The sequence below is a fragment of the Pteronotus mesoamericanus genome, unplaced genomic scaffold (genome assembly GCF_021234165.1).
Source record: "Pteronotus mesoamericanus isolate MK-2021 breed Mesoamerican mustached bat unplaced genomic scaffold, CSHL_Meso_final contig_74, whole genome shotgun sequence".
In the NCBI taxonomy this organism is placed as follows: Eukaryota; Metazoa; Chordata; class Mammalia; order Chiroptera; family Mormoopidae; genus Pteronotus; species Pteronotus mesoamericanus.
In genome coordinates, this window is record NW_026555247.1 from 17881669 (window position 1) to 17900380 (window position 18712).

Consider the following 18712-nt stretch of genomic DNA (forward strand, 5'->3'; position numbering starts at 1 on the left):
CCGCTTCAAAGGGAGCCTGAGTGAAAGCCTCATTTAGCAAATGAGGGGAAGGTTTAAAAATAACACCAGGAGTCACCCTCCATGAAGGCGAGGCCACCCCTTCTCCTGCTGCTCTACGTGCCCCTCCCCCAGCCCAGCAAGGCCCACAAGAAAGTCTGGGGACAATGGCTAGAGTGGAGGAATGGGGTAACAGTGTTTGCATGTGACAACGTGTGACACTGTGGACAAGGGGACGGTCGTGGAGGGGGAGGGCCACGTGCTGCTGGGACAGCCTGCACTTGCTGTGCAGGTGTGTGATGGCGCAGAGGGGCGAGGCGGGGCCCCACCTGCACCTGACTGTGTGCTGCCGTCGGTCTGGATGTGGGCCTGAGGGTTGGAGCTTGTGACAGACAATGTGTGACCTCACAGATGGGGTGGTGGATAATATCCTGTGTGTTCTGATCTGGCAGAGGGGAGGTATTGGGCAGAAGCATGGATGACACATATCAGCATTTCCATAAATGCACATTAATTGGTGTGTGCTGGGCCTTGTGTGTGTGAGACGGACGGACACCATGGCAGAGACAGAGCACATGGGCCTTATGGGCTGGGGCCGCTTTCAAGAAAGGCCATCACCTCATCCTCTGAGATGGTCTCGGCAACAGACTGCCCCAGCTTTGGCCCTAATTCTCACTTCTTGTCCTCAGAGGCCACTCCCCCACCTCAGCCTAGGTGCCAATGGCTGGCCTTGCCCTGGCCTTGCCCCTGCTGCGAGGCCATCTGTCCAGGAGGCAGAACCCTCACCAGGCAGGCACGGTGGTTCAGAGCCAACATCTTCCACCTGAAGTGGGATCTAGACCACCCACCGTCCACTCCTTCCTCATTCCCTCCCAGGGCCTGGCCAGGTCTCCACACACCTCCTGTTGGTTACTCCCACAAAAGCCTATGTCCAGGTGTAATCAGCTGTATTTCATGGAGAAGACAGCTACAACTGCAATTGTGGTCAACTACATGGACTCACCTCACTTCTGCCCAGCTCGTGACCTGATCACTAGTCCACAGAGAAGCACAGGGTCCCAGTCACATAGTGGGTGGAGGCGTCTTTGTTCTCAGGACCACGCCCCACAGTGGAGGAGATCTCGTTTCCCCAAAGAACTCACCCCAGGGCTCCTTTGAGTAGGGTGACTCTAGACTTATTTAAGTTTTTGTTCTCAGATTATTAAGTCCCTGACAAAGAGGTTGGATGGGGCTTGGGGAGAGGAGATGGGGAAGGAAGCTAGAAAGCAGTAGTCCGGGCCTGACCCCATGGGGCCTGTGCACACCGGGCTGCCCAGGGGGCCCTCTTACACCTGGGTTGTACCTTCTCCTCAACGTCGTCCAGCCCTGCCACCCCACATGCTCTGGTTCTTGGTGAGTCGGGCTCACAGAAGAACTGGAGGTGTCCTGAAAAGGGTTAGAGAACTAGGATGGCCAAGGCCAATGAGGAGGACTAGCACCTTAACAGTGTGACCTGAGGCATCTGGACCACCCCTGTCCTTCTGCTGCCTTCCCCACAAGCCTGACGTGGTGGCTGTTATACTGCCATTAGCACTTAATTTTGGGGTTAAGCGTTGCCCATCCCTTACACCATGTTTTTTTTTTTTTTCCCTCAACATTTTTATTCATTCTGCTCCACCTTCTGAAATGTCTTCTATTCGTTCCACCAAACTCACCCTCCTTGACCTCGCCATCCAGTCATTTTCACTCTTGAATATCTAGTCATTTTATAGTGTTGTCTACAAATCCCACAGGATTAAGTCTCCCTGTGGAGGCGGGGAATTGACTCAGGCAGGGGCACCTTCTACGACATGATCTCAGTCCCTTTGCTAGTTCAGATCGCTGCGCACAGGCCTGCTCAACCTTTAGTCCAAATGCTAGGTGAGTTCCTGAATTCCTCGAACCCCCATCCATCCTGTCCTTCCCCTTCACACATCATTTCCATTGCTTTAGGCCAGGCATGGGTTGGGTGGGGAGGGGGGTGCTTTGGCCCTCCTCCAGCTGGGAACGGAAAAATCCATCACGCATCTAACATATATTTTAAAATAACTTACACGCATAACACCCCCACGCTGCCATTTCTGCGTCTCAGATCTGATTATCTGCAGCTCTCTCTCTCTCTTTTTTAATAAAAAATTGCTATAAATCTTTTTGTCACAGAAGATATAAGATGCAGGTTTGCTGGAGAAACTGCCTCGCTGAGTTGTTTTGTAGGTGGTTTGGTGCCCTGCTCTCTTCTTATTTTTAAACTCCCCTACAGCTCAAGCTGAATTTCCAAGAAGATGAGAGTAAAGGAGAGCTACCCCTGGCTGGTGTTAAAGAAGGGAAAGAAGTTCCAGCTGTGACAGTGCCCATCCCATCTCTGCCCCAGGTATCCCATGCATGTTTCCTATACACTCGCATCTGCACTTGGTCAGTGGGACCACGGGGACGGAGGGGCGGTGCCCCAGGATAAGCCCGCATGATAGTGCATTAAAAACACCCATTCCAGGTAGAGTCCTTTGCCTTTCATATATGTCCCCCTTCTTCCAGCCTAGACTGACCATCATGTGTGCTGTGGCCCTGCTGGGAATGGGAGGGAGAGAAGGATGGACATTGGGGAGCTTGTCAGGGGGGCCACCAAGGATCTGCATGATAAATAATTCCCAGATGGACAACTTGGAAGGTGACTGTTTGCTGGGAAATTGCCCCAACATAGCTGACCCATTTGTTACCTAGGTCACAAAGCATTGTGAAAGGAAACAATATCCCCTCAGAGGCTCCACTGGAGGTCAGGGTGGAAGAAAAGGAAAAGCCACTGATGCTGCACGTGGAATATGGGGCTCTGAGCGCCAGGCCCTCGGGGCGCCACGTTCAGCAGGTGCTCAGCAGGTGGGCCTCGGGAGCTGCAGGCTGGGAAGGGGAAGTCTAAAGCGTGCCTTTGGAAGAGAGGTTAGACAAGGTGTCATGGGGTGGGGAAGGGGGCGTGGGGTTAGCCAGGGAATGGGGGTGCGCATGAATGGTGGGTGGTGAAAGAGACCAGTCTGACCAAAACAGGACTTGTAAGAGCTGCTAGGAGTTTGCGTATCAGTCCATCCATCCATGAAAAGTGGAATGCCAGGCCTCATGCTGATCCACCTTAGGGACGGTGTGTGGTTTAGTGAAAACAACAGGAATCTTAGGGTTGGATAGATCCGCCACTTACTATTCTCTGGACCCGGGCCATTTTCCTTACATCTGTGTGCCTCAGTTTCCTTGCCTGTGAGATGGGGATGATGATACGGTCTTCCCAGTTGCTGTGGGGATTAGGGGCACAGGTGTATATAAAGCTGGTTTCAGAAGGGGGCTCTCGGCAGGGGTTGGCCTACTGCCCGACGTTACTCCAGAGAGAGGGCTGCAGGGTGTCCGCTCCAGGCCCCGCCAGGCCCTCTTTACAACAAGGCGGGTTTTGCCAACACAGCATAAGAGAGCAAGGCACAGCGCTGCCTGGCCATTCGGCGGTCTCATCGTCTCCAGGGCGGCTGCCAGAGGAGACGCATTTATTTGTATTTAATAAAATTCTGTAGTGTGGCAGTTTATGAATGACAGTGTAAGGCAAAGAATGGAAACCAGATAAATGTATATGCATGTGTATGTGCGTGTGTGTATCTATATATACACGCATGCACATGTTTATTGGTATTTTGAGGGCCACTGTGTTATTAATCTGATTCAAAGCCTACAGCCCAGTTTAATATATTAAGTGAAATGGCAAGTCTTTATCCATCTTTCCCTCCTACTGCTCCCTACCTTCTGTCTGCTCTCCAGGACAACACTATGCACATGCCATATTAGATTCCATTTTGGTCCTGTTCTGATAAGCAGGAGATTAAATAATGAATGAGATTCCCATTAGCTCAATTTTTTTTTTTTTTGGCATATTTCAGGCAACCTTTTCCCTTTTTAATTAAATCGGCTCTGTACCGCAGAATATTTTTACATTGATTTGGAAGAAAAGGATTTTTTTAAAGGCCTGGTTATACTGACATCCCTGTGTGCACCCGAACTTGCCCAGCACAGAGTATCAATGAGGGAGAGTGGCTGGGGTGCAGCTGGAGAGCAGAAAACGGGACTTGGTAAAGACCCTGACCTCCCTCACCCCTCCCCACTCCTTTTCTCTCTCTCTCTCTCTCTCTCTCTCTCTCTCTCTCTCTCTCTCTCGTTCCAAGGTCCCTTCTCTGAGACTAATGGGCTTGGAGAGACACGTGGCTCCTTTGTTTTTATTAGAAAGCAGCACTATTCATTGAAATGTTAGCTCACACAAGGTAAGAATTATGTATAAGGTGCCCATGAGTTGGGAAGCTTCCTACGCTGAGCTCAGGCAGCTGCCTTTCTCCTAGGAAGGCCAGCAACCATGCTTCGCCCTTTCAAGAGACAGCCTGAGGGACTCAGAGCCCAAATTCCCTCAGAGTCTCACTCCTCAGCATGCTGTCTCCACACAGGCTGCTTCTCTTCAGCCATGTTTTTAATGGAAAACTCAAAAAAGGTGGTTTTTCCAGGGGGCTGGGTGCGAGAGGAAGGGCTTGCAGATTCCATGTGGTTTTGGAAAATCTGGAGGCTTCATCACACTTCGCTTTATGATTCTTCCCTTTTTCTAAATGTGGAGGCAGAGTTAGGAAGACCCAAGTTCCAGACTCCTTTCCCCTGGTCCCTTCTTTGAATTTCTGGGCTCCCCTCTATGGAGTCTCAATGATGCATGAGGCAGTGTGATAGTTAACATAGTGTGAACACTTTCAACAACACTTCAGGCAGGAATCATCGGTGTTCCCACTGAAGGAACCGGCAGGCGGGGGCTTGGCACACCTGAGTCACCTGTCCACAGGCCTCAGCTAACAAGTATGAGGCCGGATTCAGGCCCCGGGCAAGTCTGGGGTGCATACACTCTTCTCCTGACATGGACCTTGCTTGGGGTATCCCACAGTCTACCTCTTCCCAGGGCCAGGTCCCCATTGCTTCCTGATCTCTGGTGCTTGGGGGAGTCTCTGTCCCCTTGCTCTGTCCCACACCCTCTCAGCTATGGGCTCAGCTGGGCTCAGAAGAGGCCTTTGGTTTCTTGGCTGCAGCAGAAGAGCTGAGAGGGTTGGGGCTGGCCGTGCGCAGCAGAGGGCGGGATGAGGGGCATCCGGAAGCTGCAGTAGCTATGTCTTAGTCCTGCGTGGGCCCCTCTAGACAGCCGGGGGAGAGGCCTGTCCGCTTTTCCGTGGGACCCCCGCACCCAGTGCTTAGTGCCCATGGGGCACCTGACTGTCAGTGAAGGCTGAGGGGGGCTGGGGTGGTGGCTGGCTTGCGGACTCTCCTCAGGTAACCGAGGTGTGGCCATACAGAAGGAACCAGAGCCTGACCTACATATCTCATGTCGGGAGAATGTGGCTTTCCCCAGCGACGCGATTTCCCACGTGAACAAACACTTTCCCACGGGTTTCCAGAGATGACTGAACAAACCCAGAATGGCATTGGCGCCTTTTGCCCCCTGGCGGAGCACCCCAGGAGCTGGGGTGGGGGGTGCGCAGTGGGTGGTTGGGGGGAGGGTCCCCCTGATGCTCTGCCTTGATTCCCACTGGGGGGCACACTGGGTCCTGGAGGCAACTCGCCAAGGGTTAGATTTTGGAGGAATCTTGGGATTATCACAGTCCCCTCGGGGAAGCTTCTGGGGTAGAGCAGCTGGTCCCTGCACAGGAGGCTGCCTGTGTTGAGGGACAACCTTGTTATTAGCAAACTCTTCACGCTGAGTGGAATCTGCCTGCTAATCTCTCCTACACCCCGCCCACCCCAGGATACCCTGATAACAGGTCAGGCAGACCCCAGCCCCGACCCTGCCATTGAGGATCTAGGACGGAGGCTACACACAGGAAGGGCCAGATGTGGAAGGTAAAGTCAACAGACCCTGGGCAGCCGGGCCCTCCTAGCCTTCCCTACTCTGTGGCAGTTCACAGCTGGTGACAGAGAGAAGGGTGGGGGACAGAAGGACCAGGCACTGGGGGTCTACACCTGAGCCCTATGCCAAGGGATGTGACTCGGTTTACATAATTTTTTCTTGCTTCTCCCTGGCCAAGCCTAACACCTTCCATCCCTGGCTCCCTCTAGGCAAGCAAGGCAGAAGTTGCTTTACAGAGCGACCCTTCATACCCAGTGCGCCCAGGCTCTGCGCACCACTGGGCCGAGACAGTGGCTTAGGCCCAGCCGGAGAGTCGTTCGCCCTCTAAGGTTTTGGTTGGTTATTAGTATTGGAGATGAGAAAGGCTGACGAGAGTGCTGGAGGCAGGGACGACCTCAGGGCCATTTTCAAGGGCCGACTGGACAAAGAGGCTGCCCCTCCCCGTGAAGATGTGTGTGAGGTCCTTGGGAGAGTGTGACAAGTGAAGGACAGAAGAAGGCGATAAGAGAAGCGAGTGGTGCCCCCCTCCCCCGCTTCCCTGGCAGCCTGGGCTTACACAATCCCTGGCTCCTGTTCCAGGTCCAATTAATCTACTCTCTCTCCTGTCTCCTTCCTTCTCCTGCTCCTGAAGACAAGGGAAGGAGAGTGTGCCCTTTTGGCTGATGCCTCTGCTGAATTATTTGAGAGACAAGACTTTAAATGGATGTTTAAAGGGCCAGAGGCCCAGGTCTCGGTTCCTGGGCACGGGACGGTCTGGGCCTGCAGGTACATATGGGCAGCCCCTGCCCTCTGCCCATCCCCCGTGTGCTCGTGGGCATGTGTGGGCATCCCACACACGTTTATGCCATCATGTCTCTGCACATAAACCCATACACAACTTGGGCGTGTGTGCACATGTTAGGGAGGGAGGGATGTGGCATGGGAAGGCTCCATGTGTGTCCAACAATTGCCTTTTGGGTGCCTGTGTGTTGGCACAACTTTGTGATTAAGGAGAGCATGAGTTAGCACACTCTTGCATGCTATGAGCAGAGAGGAGGAGCGTGTGCAGGTGCCTGTGAAGGCCCTGGCCAGAGGGGTGGCCTCTTGGCGTGACAGGAGCTGGCCTGCAGGAGTTGCTGCCCCCTCATTCCTGGACATCCAGAGACACGGAGAGGGGCTGCTTTCCCAGAGGCAGAAACCCAAGTTGCCTGAATTTTAAGGAAAGGGTCTTGAAATTTATTCCAAGTTCAGAATCTAGAAGAGAGTGGGAGATAGTGTGTTTCTCTGTGCACGTAACTGCACATGGGAGACTGTGAGTTTGGGGACCTGATTCGCATTAGCCACTGGTTCCTGGTTGTGTGTGTGTTGCGAAGAAGAATGGAGGATAAGCTTCAGCCAAACCATCTCCCAGAGACAAGGCTATGGGGCAACTTGTCTGTGCAGGTTTCTGCTGCTCCTCTCTTCTCACGCTAACCCCTGTGGTGGGGGATGAACTTTGGGAGTTGATGGGCATTTGAGACATGTAACATACCTGAAATCCTACAGTGCCCACTAAGTCCAGCCCAATTGAAGGTCTCTGGAGCCCCAGAGAACTGCCAACACTGAGGCAGAGCTCTCCCCAGAATCAGAGATGAGCACTGGACCAGCAGCTTATTGAGAAGCATGGCCAGAGAGGGGCAGCGAGGAGGCTGGGGCTGCCTCGGGAGCTGGCATGGCTCCTTCTGTGTCTGGGTCACAGCTCTCAGGATTAGTTCAGCAGTAGTGACTGCCTCGATCCCAGCCAGGAGCAACACCCGTGGCCTACCCCCAAACCACTGTTTCTCCACGTTCCAGTGGCCAGCAGCAATGAGAGAGCACCTCCTCCATGGAGCAAGTCCTACCCACTCAGCACCCCTTTCTTCGCTGTGTGTTTGCTTTGAGTAAGTATTTTCAACTTACTCCCTCATTCCCATACTACTGATCAACCATATACACTGCCTGCCAGCCAGGTCCAGGGGGATGAGTTGAGGCAAAACCATGTAAACCCTCAGGGTCTGCCTTATGAACTCCAATTCAACCCCATACAAGTTCATCGAACACTCATTGAGCACCTACTGTGGGTTAGGTGCTGAGGGTCCTTTGTTGGATGATACCTTCCTGCAGAGAACTTATAGCCTGGTGGGAGTGATTGCTAACAATATGGTTATGAACCAGAGTGTCTGGCTCTATCTCTGGAAATACAGAGGGGACGGTTGAAGCACATAGGAAGTCTCTAGGCTGGAGTTCACCAAAACATAAGTCCTATCCCAATCAGAGTAGACACTTCTTGGGTGGGGGCAGGGAAAGCCCTTTTCTTCTTGCCATCACCTCCACAGTGCTTAGTTCAGGTCTGTTTGGGTTTTCACAGAGTAGAGAAAGATGGATGTAAGGACGAATGGCTGCAGGGAAGGAAGGGTGGACAGATACATGGATGTCACTTCTTCTATCACACTCTGATCTCGTACATTTGGAAGCATGGATTGGTCCAATGCGTCAGAACTCAGTGCTGAGGGTTCGCCGTGACACCAGTGCTGCCCGTGGCTCACACCAGGCCATGGGGGATGGGCAAAGGAGGCTCCCCTCCCAGCCCCGGCTTTGCACACACAGTATTGGCTCGCTCCTCAATCATGCCTTTTCCAGCTAGCTGCTCCTGTCACAGCACATCTTGTTAGCCCTGGAGGCTCAATGAAATGGAAATTCATGTTTAAATTTAAAAACAACATATTGACCCTGGGAGCCAGTGATGTCTACATTTTTAATAACTTACTCAGAATGAAGGCTTGGATGAGTGGGTGTGTTTCTTCATGTCTGTGTGTCACACATGTGTGTTTTATGGGGTGCACTTCTGCATTTGTTTATGCGGGTGTCTCCAGCAGTTTCACCTGTGTCAGAGTAGCTCTGTGTATGTGGGGGTGGAGTGTCAGCGTTTGTTGGGAGCGCTGTGTGTTTCCCTTTGTGGTTCTGGCTGTGTTAGGGTGCGTCGCAAAGGTTTCATTTGATTGGGGTATGTTCACATAAAGGGACTGGAGACAGGTGGACACGACAGATGAAAAAACACAATCCTTGCTCCTACTCCTTCAGGTCCCTCCACTGCTGTGACATCTGATCTAAGGGTTTCCTTCTTCCTCGGTCCCTGTATCTTTATTTTTAATTTAAACTTCTGTACTTGGTGACTTTTATTTACATTTTTTAATTTATAACAGTTTTTGTCTCTCCATCATTTTTTAATTCCCATCCCTAAACCCACTGCAGTCCCTCTTTAGTTTGGGCCCCTCCGCCAGGGGACCTCATGGGCAAGATGTGGGAGCAATCCCAGTCAACTGAGGCTGGCCAGGTCCTTGGAGAGCCCTTTGCCCCCTTCCGTCTCTTGGAAGGATCAGTATAACCCCTTGAGACAGGTGCTTCCCTTCCACTGAAGTCCCACTCAAGTCCCACAGCTCACCAAAACCTCACTCCTCTCCAATGGGCCCTTCACCCTCCCTTACGTATGTTGCCCTCTGGTGTGAAGGAACACCATAGCCTGGTGGTCTGGAGGCCCAGGAGCTGACCCTGCATAACCGGCTGTGTAGTCAAGCTAAATGCTTAAGCTCTCTGCACCCCAGGTCTCCTTTGTAGGGTGAGGGGCCACAGTAAGGCATCTAGAAGGCCCCCCTAAGGGTCTGTCAGCTGTCATGCTATGATTTCCACTCTCCACCCCAGTCTGATCACAGTAATCTTATTTCAAACACACTCAGTGTCAGGTCATTGACACTTCTTCTGCTTTCCAACCTGATGCAGCAGAGATAAACACCAAGACGAGGTACACAGCAGGGACTCAGCAAACACTGGCTCATGGGCTAAAAACAGCATGACGCCAGTTTCAAGTTTCTTATTTCTCCATCCATCCATGTATTCTTCCATCCATTCATCTCTTCATCTGCACACTCTTGCATCTATCCACCTATTCCCTATCCACCCACCCACCATCTACCCATCTGTCAATCCATCTATAGACCTATCTATCCACCCACCCTTGTATCCATCCATCCTTCCACTTACCAAAAGATTCATTGTACAAACATTTCTTTCTTTCTTCCTTTCTCTTTCTTTTTCTTTCTTTCTTTTTCTTTCTTTCTTTCTTTTTCTTTCTTTCTTTCTCTTTCTCTCTCTCTCTCTCTTTCTTTCTTTCTTTCTTATTGTATGAAAAAATATAGAAGACACCACCCATTCTTGAGATGTCTGCAGTGTACTAGGAGGATATGAAATGAAGAACAGGGTAAAGAAGGGCCAGAGTAGTTAGGGGAGGCCTTACAGGAAGAGGGGCCATGTCTGACTGGTAGGATCAGGGATCAGGACAGGTTTCACGAGTGAGGTGTTAGCTGAGTCAGGGCCAGAAGGCTGGATGGGTCACAGAGAGAAAGGGGAAGACCAGAAGGGGTCCTCCCAGTGGTAGGTACCTGGAAGGCATGCTTGGAGAAGATGAACCACCTGACCTGTGTGGCATGCAGTGAACAAGTCAGGGGCAGTAGTTGAGAAAATACAGCCCAACTACTTGTCGGTGGCCTAGAGGGCTTTCTTTCCCACCACCTTGCAATTCTCATTGCCCTTGGGACAAAGGCACAGAGGTACTATCACCTCTCTTTCCGAGATGGGAACCTTGGTGCAGGATGATTGAATGTCTGGCTCAAAGTCACATAGCAAGTGTGTTGCAAAGTAGGGACCTCCACTCAAGGCTCTGAACTCCTTCACCCGGGGGTCTTCTTCCCAATGATGGGACAAAGAGCCCGTCCTAAAAGTTTTTAAAAAGTCTTCTTTTTTAACTTCAAGAGAAGTGGGAAGGGGTCTGTAAGCACTTTGTTTCTATTACCTATTGAAATTTGACATAATGTCTGGCAGTTCCCCCTTAATATTCTGTTGTATATGGAGCCTGACGATTTCCACCATTGAATGTGACAGGTTGGGAAGATTAAAAAGAGGAGCTAAACTAGCAGCAGTTGGAGATGAGGAAAAGTAGCACATTTATGAATAATTTCAGCTGAATCCTCACAACACGACACTCCCTGGACAGAACACATTCATTATCTTATTCACCACGACTACTGCAATATTAGTGATTTGTTACCGAATCAATTATTAATTCATACAGGAGAACGAGGCTCTGTCACTTAACTCTTCTCTGAACGTTGGGCCCAGAGTGGGCAGGGAGGGGGAAGAAGCCAGATTTAACCTCACTCCCCAGTTCTGTCTCTTCTAGAACGTGGAAGGACAGGTAACGGTGGTGGCAAGTGGGTAAGAGGCTGGGTTAAGGGGAGTGGGTCATGCTCCCCAAAGTCCTGGCCTGAAAACACAGATTCCCAATACACCAGAGTAATGCACAGCCCAGCAATCTGGGGGCCAGTTGAGGCCATCCATCCATCCATCCATCCATCCAATTTATTGCCTGCCATTTGAAGTGTCTGACTCAAATAATTTGCTCTCGCCTGTAATCCTCCCCCATCTCTGACAACCCATGCAAATCCTCTCAACTGTCAGAGCCCAGCTCAAAGGCTCCACCTCCAGGACTCGCTTCTCCTGTGCTCGGCTCCCATCCTATAATTCCCCAGCCCTCAGCTTGAGGTGGGTCCACACTTGACTGAACACAATTTTCACATGCGTGCCTTGTCTCCTTAGCCTAAGATTCCTCAAAATATCTTGGGACCTGTTTCATATCACCTGGTCTGCTCTTTAACAAGGTAGATGTTGGAGCCCCACCACAGACATACTGAATCAACTCTGGGGCTGGGGTCTTGGAACTAGCCTTTTGAAAAAGGACCCAGGGGCTTCTTGGGCACACTGCCAAGCCAGCCTGGGAGGCCCCTCTGTCTTCTAATGCAACAAGTCCAGGGCAGAGCTCTCAAGGCGGTGCGGGCTGTGGGATTCCAGTGTGTTAATGGACTGTGGCCTTTTGCTCCCTCTTCCTCCTCACTCCGCACATCCCCTGTTGCACCAGCTCTGTGCTTAAGAGGCAGAAACACAGAGTTCTGAAATCTGGTAGGCTCAGAAGCAAGGCAGGTGGAAATGCTAGGGACAGCAGTGCCTCCCTGGGGGAAAGAGAGTGAGGAGGAAGGGAGGAAAGAGAAGGAGAAGAAAAGGAGGGTAGGACAGGGGATGAGAAAGAATGGGAAGAGAAGAATGGAAGAAAGAGAGGTGAAAGAAAAGGAGAAAGTAAGGAGGAAGAGAGTGAAAGAAAAATATTAATGGAAGAAAGAAAGGCAGGCAGCAAAGAGGGCTGGAAGGGAAGTAAGAAAAATGGAAAGGAAGAAAGAAATAGAAGGTAAAGAAGAAGCCTCTTCTTGTCATGTGAGGCTGCCCTACAACCCTGGAGAGCGTGCCTGCCCGGTTCTATCTTCCTCCAGGTCACTTCTGGGCAGAGGACCTGCTGATAGGGCTCTGGGAGAGGAGGCGGGGCAGCCTGGGAGCTGGTTCTGGGAGTGAACAGTGCATCCACAGGGGTGGCTCATGGGGAGTGGGGATGGGGGAGCAGGCTACTATCTCCAGTGGCTCCTCTCTTCATGGCCACAGCTCCTTATAGTCAATAATTTGGCCCCGAGACAAAGCACTAGATTTCCCCCTACATTTCCATGCTTCCTGCCTGTCTATTTCTGTGACTTGACCTGTGGGTAATTCTTTCCCCAGGCTCAGGTCCTCCCCACATCTTTCCAGGACCCTGCCCAGCAAAGCCCAGCAAGCCCAATGGAGACCTAAGGGTCAGTGCCACAGTTATCTAGTGAGGTGCTTCCTGCAATGTCTGGCCAGTAGCTGGAACCCCCTCTCAGGAAAATGTCCTGCCCTGGAGCCACCAGGACAAAATGGAGAGAGGCGGAGCCAGTAGGACAGGGTTACAAAGCTATCTTCACAGTGACCAAAATACCTATTCTGATCCTAATCTTGGCCACCTTGGAACCCTGCCAGCCCCACCCAATGCCCTGTGGCTGCTGTGAGGCCCTCTGGGAATTCCATTCTGAGAGCCAAGACCCTCAGTGGGGCAGGGTGAGAAATGTCACCTGAGCACAGGAGTTGCGTGGTTGATAGGGAAAATCTGAATAATGTTTTAGGGACAATTGAGCTCCAGCTTCCTGTACCTTTGCTCTTACTCCTTGGTTCAAAGGCTGGCACCTGTCCACACCCTCGGTGTGCCTGAACACCTGGAAGTACCACCAGTAAGGGCCATCATGGAAATTCTCCTCTCCTTCAAGGCAAAACGTTCTGACCGAAAGACTCAATTGTGTCCCCACTGACTTCTCCTTCTGGCCCCTCCCCACCAAGCAGGAATGCAGAACGGTAACTGTGTACTTGGGGAAGGCGAGCAGCCCCAGTGGCCAGCTCCGCGGGCGGTAATTACCACTGGATAAATAAACCAGAGGGGAACATTGTCGAAAAATCTAATTACTATGCCCTGTGGAGGTTTCAACCTTGGTCAAGTACCGGCAGGTCTGATTTACGTGGAGTCATAAACCCTGAGCGTTCAGCCCATCCTGTCCTGACCGCACTCTTGGTGGCTCTGTTTTCTCCTCCTTGGGACCACCAGCCCCCTCTGAGCCTCCAACTGCAGTTCCAGCTTTTCCAGATTGGGCTCTCTACGCACCCCCTGCCCCAATCCCTTTGAGTCATAGAATTTTCAAAGTGAAATAGACTTTAAAGACCATCAAACCCAACACTGGAAAGAGCAGTAAAGGTTGAGGTCTGCTCAACTCCTCCCACTGTGTGACCCTTTGCCTCTCTTACATTTTCTCATTTCCAAAACTTAATGTGGGATAGTAACATATGTTCTGCCTGTCTCATAGGGTTGCTGTGAGGATAATTAAAAAATATTGCAAAACACCCTCAAATAGGAAGAAGACCATTGAACAGTCTTTTTAAAGGAGAATTAATGCCCAGAGAGATTCAGTAACTCGCCAAGGCACACAGCCTCTCAGATCATTGAATGGACACCCACTCACAGCGCGCTTGTTTCTTGAGAGCCAGGCTTTCTGAGCAAAGGGGTAGGTGCACTTCACAAATCCTTCTGGAGGACTCAGCTGGCCTTTCATGCTAACCTCATGTCTAGCATAGAGCAGGTGCCCACAAAGGGGAGGCTGGAAGGGACCTGCTGGAGTCCTTTGACATGGCTGCAGCTCCTTTGACAGGAGTCTGGCAGTGAGCTCTTGGGATGCATGGTCCCGTCGTCCCCAAGGGCAGGCATTGCCATGTTCCTTTTTATTTTCTCAGCCCCTTGTGCAGGGCTAGCACCCAGGAGGGGCTCAATCAATGTGATGGAACATATAGGCTAATTGCTAATCAATGTTGGTTTTACTTTTCTGTGTTTGATTACATGAGTTTACAAATAAATTGCACTTTTAAGTGATGAAACTGCATTTCTTTAAAATCATTCCAGGAGTATCTTCATGGTTGAAATGTAAGAAAGACGTACTGGGGAGTGGGTTAGACCCTCTAGAATATTTTACTGGGAACCACAGGCACTGCTAGAGTCCCCTGATAGAGTTATCAGGACACAAGGCAGGGGAGAAGGGGCCAATGTTGAGGTCTGTGAACACAGAGGAACCTTCTCCTCAGCGCCCCTGCCTCAGAGCTCCTGGGAGCTGGGATGAGTGCCAGGCCTGAGAAGGACACACCAAATCCTGGAAGATGGCTGGAGCCTATTAGCCCATGCTTCCTGGCGGGAAGGCGTCTGGGAGAGAGAGCACGGAGTCGTCACTGGTGAGATGGCCGAGGAGCTGCCTCAGGGCGTGGGTCAGGGTGGGGAGGCGGCCAGTGGCCTGGAACATTTAAGTTGCACCCCTGCTGTCCAGGAAGTCAGCCTGGTCACCTTCTCCTTTGCAGGCCAGTTGTGGTTGAGGAACACCATAAACCCTCAGTTACCAACAGCGGAAGACTCAGGGGAAGAAAGGGGTCCACTCTATATGGGGAGGGTCCCTAGAGGATTGTTTTAAGGACAAAAAGAACAACAGTCCTGCTGGGGTTCCTGGCCCATCTGTTCCTGCTCTCAAACCCCTCAGCCTCAGGCATGGTCAGCTAGTTTACAGGAAGGATCCTGGGAGGAATCAGCCCTGTGGTGGCACAGGGTCAGCGGGAGCTGTGTCCTCTGTGAAGGACTCACAAACCGGCTACTTCGGCAGCTGCATCTCATGCTCCTGTGAGCTGTCTGCTCTTCTCATCCGGAAGCAATTGACCCACCAGCTTTCTGCCCCTGGGGTGGGAGGTTTGGGGTGGGTGGGTGGGAGAGCAGACTGAGGACATCCAATCCCTGTCCTTGCCTGAAAGAGGCCAGCCATGAGTGAGGGGACACTGGCCCTCAGATTAGGGACTGCCATGGCTAATAAAAGGTCAGGACCTGCCGGCAGGCAGCAGTGTGAGAGACAGCATGGCCTCATGGTTAGGGTGTAGGCTCTGTTGCCAGATGGATGGGGTCAAAATCCTGGCACCACCGCTCACTGGCCACGTGACTTTGGGATGTCACTTCACTTCTTGGCACCTCAGTTTCCTTATCTGGTAAAAGAGATGACAGCACTTAGTTCACAGGGCTGTTCGGAGGAGTGAATGGAAGAGCGAGTGTGATGTGCTGCGAATGCAAGTGCCGGCGAAGGCTGGCTGTGACGGGAATCCTCAGGGGAGGCTTGTGTAGGAGGTGGGACTCGAACTGGGTGGTGAGAGAGCGAAGCGTATGGAACTGTGTGAGCAAAGTTTGGAGGTGGGACAGTTCTGGAAACACTGGGGTGGGTTCTATGTGTCTCCCTCCACAGAGATGCTCTGTCCAGCAGGACAGGGTCGGGGGTAGTGCAGGGTCCCCTAACTCCTGGCAGAGGGTAGGGCACAAATGCTTGTCCCCTAAGCCTGAGGGCTGGGCCCTGCCTAGTGGTGTCCACGAAGTGAATTTTCTGAGTACAGACAGCCAGAAGGATCCACCACTGATCATGGAAAGTGCTCTCGAGCGCCCCCAGTGGACCAGAGGCTCCCATCGCCCAGGGCTCCGCCTCCTGTTCTAACCTCAACTGTCTGAAAGCCTGTGAGGGGCCCAAAGACCTTGCCCCTCCTCAGGAGGAGCCTGATGCCCTGCCTTATTGCCCTGTTCTGGTTCTACTCAAGTAAGGACATGGTTTGAACCCAAGGTATTCCATGCCCCCTTAGCCAAGATTCCCCCTCCCCAACTCACTTTTTTCTTCTTTCTTTTCTCACCATTTGATCCAAGTGTAGGTTCTAATGGATTTTTGGCCCTGACTCTCTCACCTCTGACCCCGTTTTCTCCCTCCCATTTCCCTCAGGCCCACCCATCTTCTACTAAGAGTCTCCCAGCCTGAGGCGGGGTGGAGGCGGGATCTCCCCTACTCCCCCAGTTTGTAGAGGTGGAAACTATAAGCTCGGAGGATTGAACAGGGAGTGAAACAGGCGAGGCTGTAACCAGGACACAGGTCTCTGGTTCCCAGTCCGAAGATCTTCCTGCGCAGCCCGACTGCTTTATCGCCTTGGGCTCTGGCTGGCCAGCCTCCAGGACAACGGGGTCTCTGCCACCTGCTTAAAAACAGGGGTCCTTGTCACAGTCACCCTGGGCCCACACAAAGCTTTCTTCTCTAACCACATCATCTCACCCGCATCTCGGCCTGTGATAAAGGAGGCAGCCCCTGGAGTCCGACCCTAACTCTCCTGCTCTGATTAATGGCTACCCCCTGCTCTCCATTGTGTCATGTGTGTGAGTCATGTCTCCCCGGCCAGACAGTGACCTGGCTGCCTGCTGCCACGGCCACGTGTTCCCTTTTCCAGAATCCCCATAGCCTGAGCGCACAGTGGGGACACAGCAGGACTTGCAGGCTGATAAATGGCTTGGAGACTCAGGTGTGAGGGCGACAGAGGGTAACCTTAGCTTGGTCTGTAGAGAAAGGGGCTCGTGGAGCAACCTACCCATCAGGCCGCCCCAGGACAGTCACGTGCAGCCTATGGAATGTGAGCTGTAAAGCGTCTGATGTGAATTTAAGCCTTCCTCAGTCAGTGTGGATTAGCATGGCCTGATTCTCTCCGGGAAGGCAATCCTCACACCTCCCTCCGGTCACCCACGCTGGTGTCTTTTTAGAAAGCGGCAGAGTGTGAGCAAACACGGAGAAAAGATATTCCTGGATCCTTGCCTTTAAGAACTCCCATTTTCAGAAGCCAGTCCTTCGTATCTGACTCAAGTCTCTCTGCTGTAAGACATGCCATTCAGTTGCTATGCTGTGGGCATTGAATTGTTACCATGAGACAGGTAGGGAAACTGAGTCTAGGGGGGTGGTGATTTCCCCCAAGATCACAGACAGGGTGAGTGCCTGAGCAGGGACTGGACTCCCGTCCCCACTGGGCGCTTTCAGCATCCCCTCGTCCATCTGTGAGTGGAGCAGGGCGGGGAGGGATGGCAGCCTACCTCACCGCTGGGATGGCCAGGCAGCGGCAGCCCTTGTGGTCCATTAGAAAAGAGAGCTGCCTTCTCCCTGCCCTGGCTGGGAGGCCAGCGAAAAAAACACAATATTCAATAGGGAGAAAAAAGAGGGCCTTGGCTTCTGGCGCCCCCTGCCCTCCCCCTCCTTGTAGCTGTGATTCCAGACCCCTGCCCTCTTTAAGTGCGCCACTCAAAAGGAAAGTCGTCCCTGTGAGTGTCAGGAACCAGCGCGGAGACCCAGAGGGGAGACTGGGGCCGGGAGGAGGGAGCAGCTGCACCTGAAGAAGAACGTGGGAGGGAATGTGCGGATGATGCGTGGGGAGCAGGCAAGTGTGAGGGTGAGTTTGTGTGCCTGCGTGCGGGCGCACGCGTGAGTGGGAGGGAGGGGGAGCCCTGTGTCCAAGGGACGCTGCCTTTGACAGTTGCTCTGGTGATATTCATGGCCACAATGAAGCCTGTCATGTTTTGCTATGGAAACCGTCCAGAGATCACCCCCACACCTGATTTTCTCAATGGAAAAGCCTCCTGAGTCCTCCCCTGCATTAATTCTCCAGAGGAAATGACCCACAAATGCTCCTGCTCCTCCCAGCTTCTGCAGGGAGCCCTGCCCACACCTCTCCTGGGCTCTTCCCAGGCCACAGTGCCTGTCCCTCTGTATTTCCCAAGCCACTTTCTCTGCAGCTCGCTAGGGCGGGGAAAGGTATAAGAACAGCAGTGCTCCCTAAGCAGTGTGCAGGTCCTCCAGTTAGAAAGGATCCTCCAATACACATAAGCCCATGAAATACCCCGATGCATTGCTGGGAGTTCCAGAAGGTGGGCTGGGGGCTAAGGAAGCAGAGAGTGGTGAGCCCTGTCCTCGGCTCATCCAGGTCCGACTGGGCTGGGGAGATCTTCTTTTGCAATAAATGGCACTAAGGATTTGACTGGGAGTCCTCAGGTCCTGTGTGGTGCTGTCTCGGTGGGACCTGGCTTTCACAAGGAAGGGGGTCCTGTTCGGGCCAGAATGGGATGGGAGGGCTGCCTGGAGGAGGTGGGGCTGGAGGCCGGTCTGCAGTGGAGTTAGAGACACTGTTGGCATAAAATGGGGGCTGAGTGTGGCACCCCTGAACTCACTCCTGGAAGGGAGCAGGGTGACTACCTCCTTACTCTGTCTGTGTTGCTGGCACAAGCCTCCTTGGGCCAATGGTCTTCTTGTCCTTCTCCGAGCCCTAGCACCAGGTGCAAACCAAGGGATGGGAAGGTAGGCAAAGCACTGCAGGTACCCAAAGTCCTAGCAAGAACCACAGCCTCAGGCTCCCGAGGCCACCCCTCGCCCTCACCCCCAAGTCCTACGGGACAAGGGCAGAGGGCCGCCTGCCCTCCTTTCTGGGTTTCCACTAAAACTTTCA

The 18712-nt window shown here is 52.5% G+C and overlaps 1 protein-coding gene across 20 annotated transcripts in view; it reads right to left on the reverse strand.

Annotated features, from left to right (window-relative positions):
• Positions 1-18712, reverse strand: part of CELF4 (CUGBP Elav-like family member 4) — a 295212-nt gene that overhangs the window by 144056 nt on the left and 132444 nt on the right. The window lies entirely within an intron of this gene.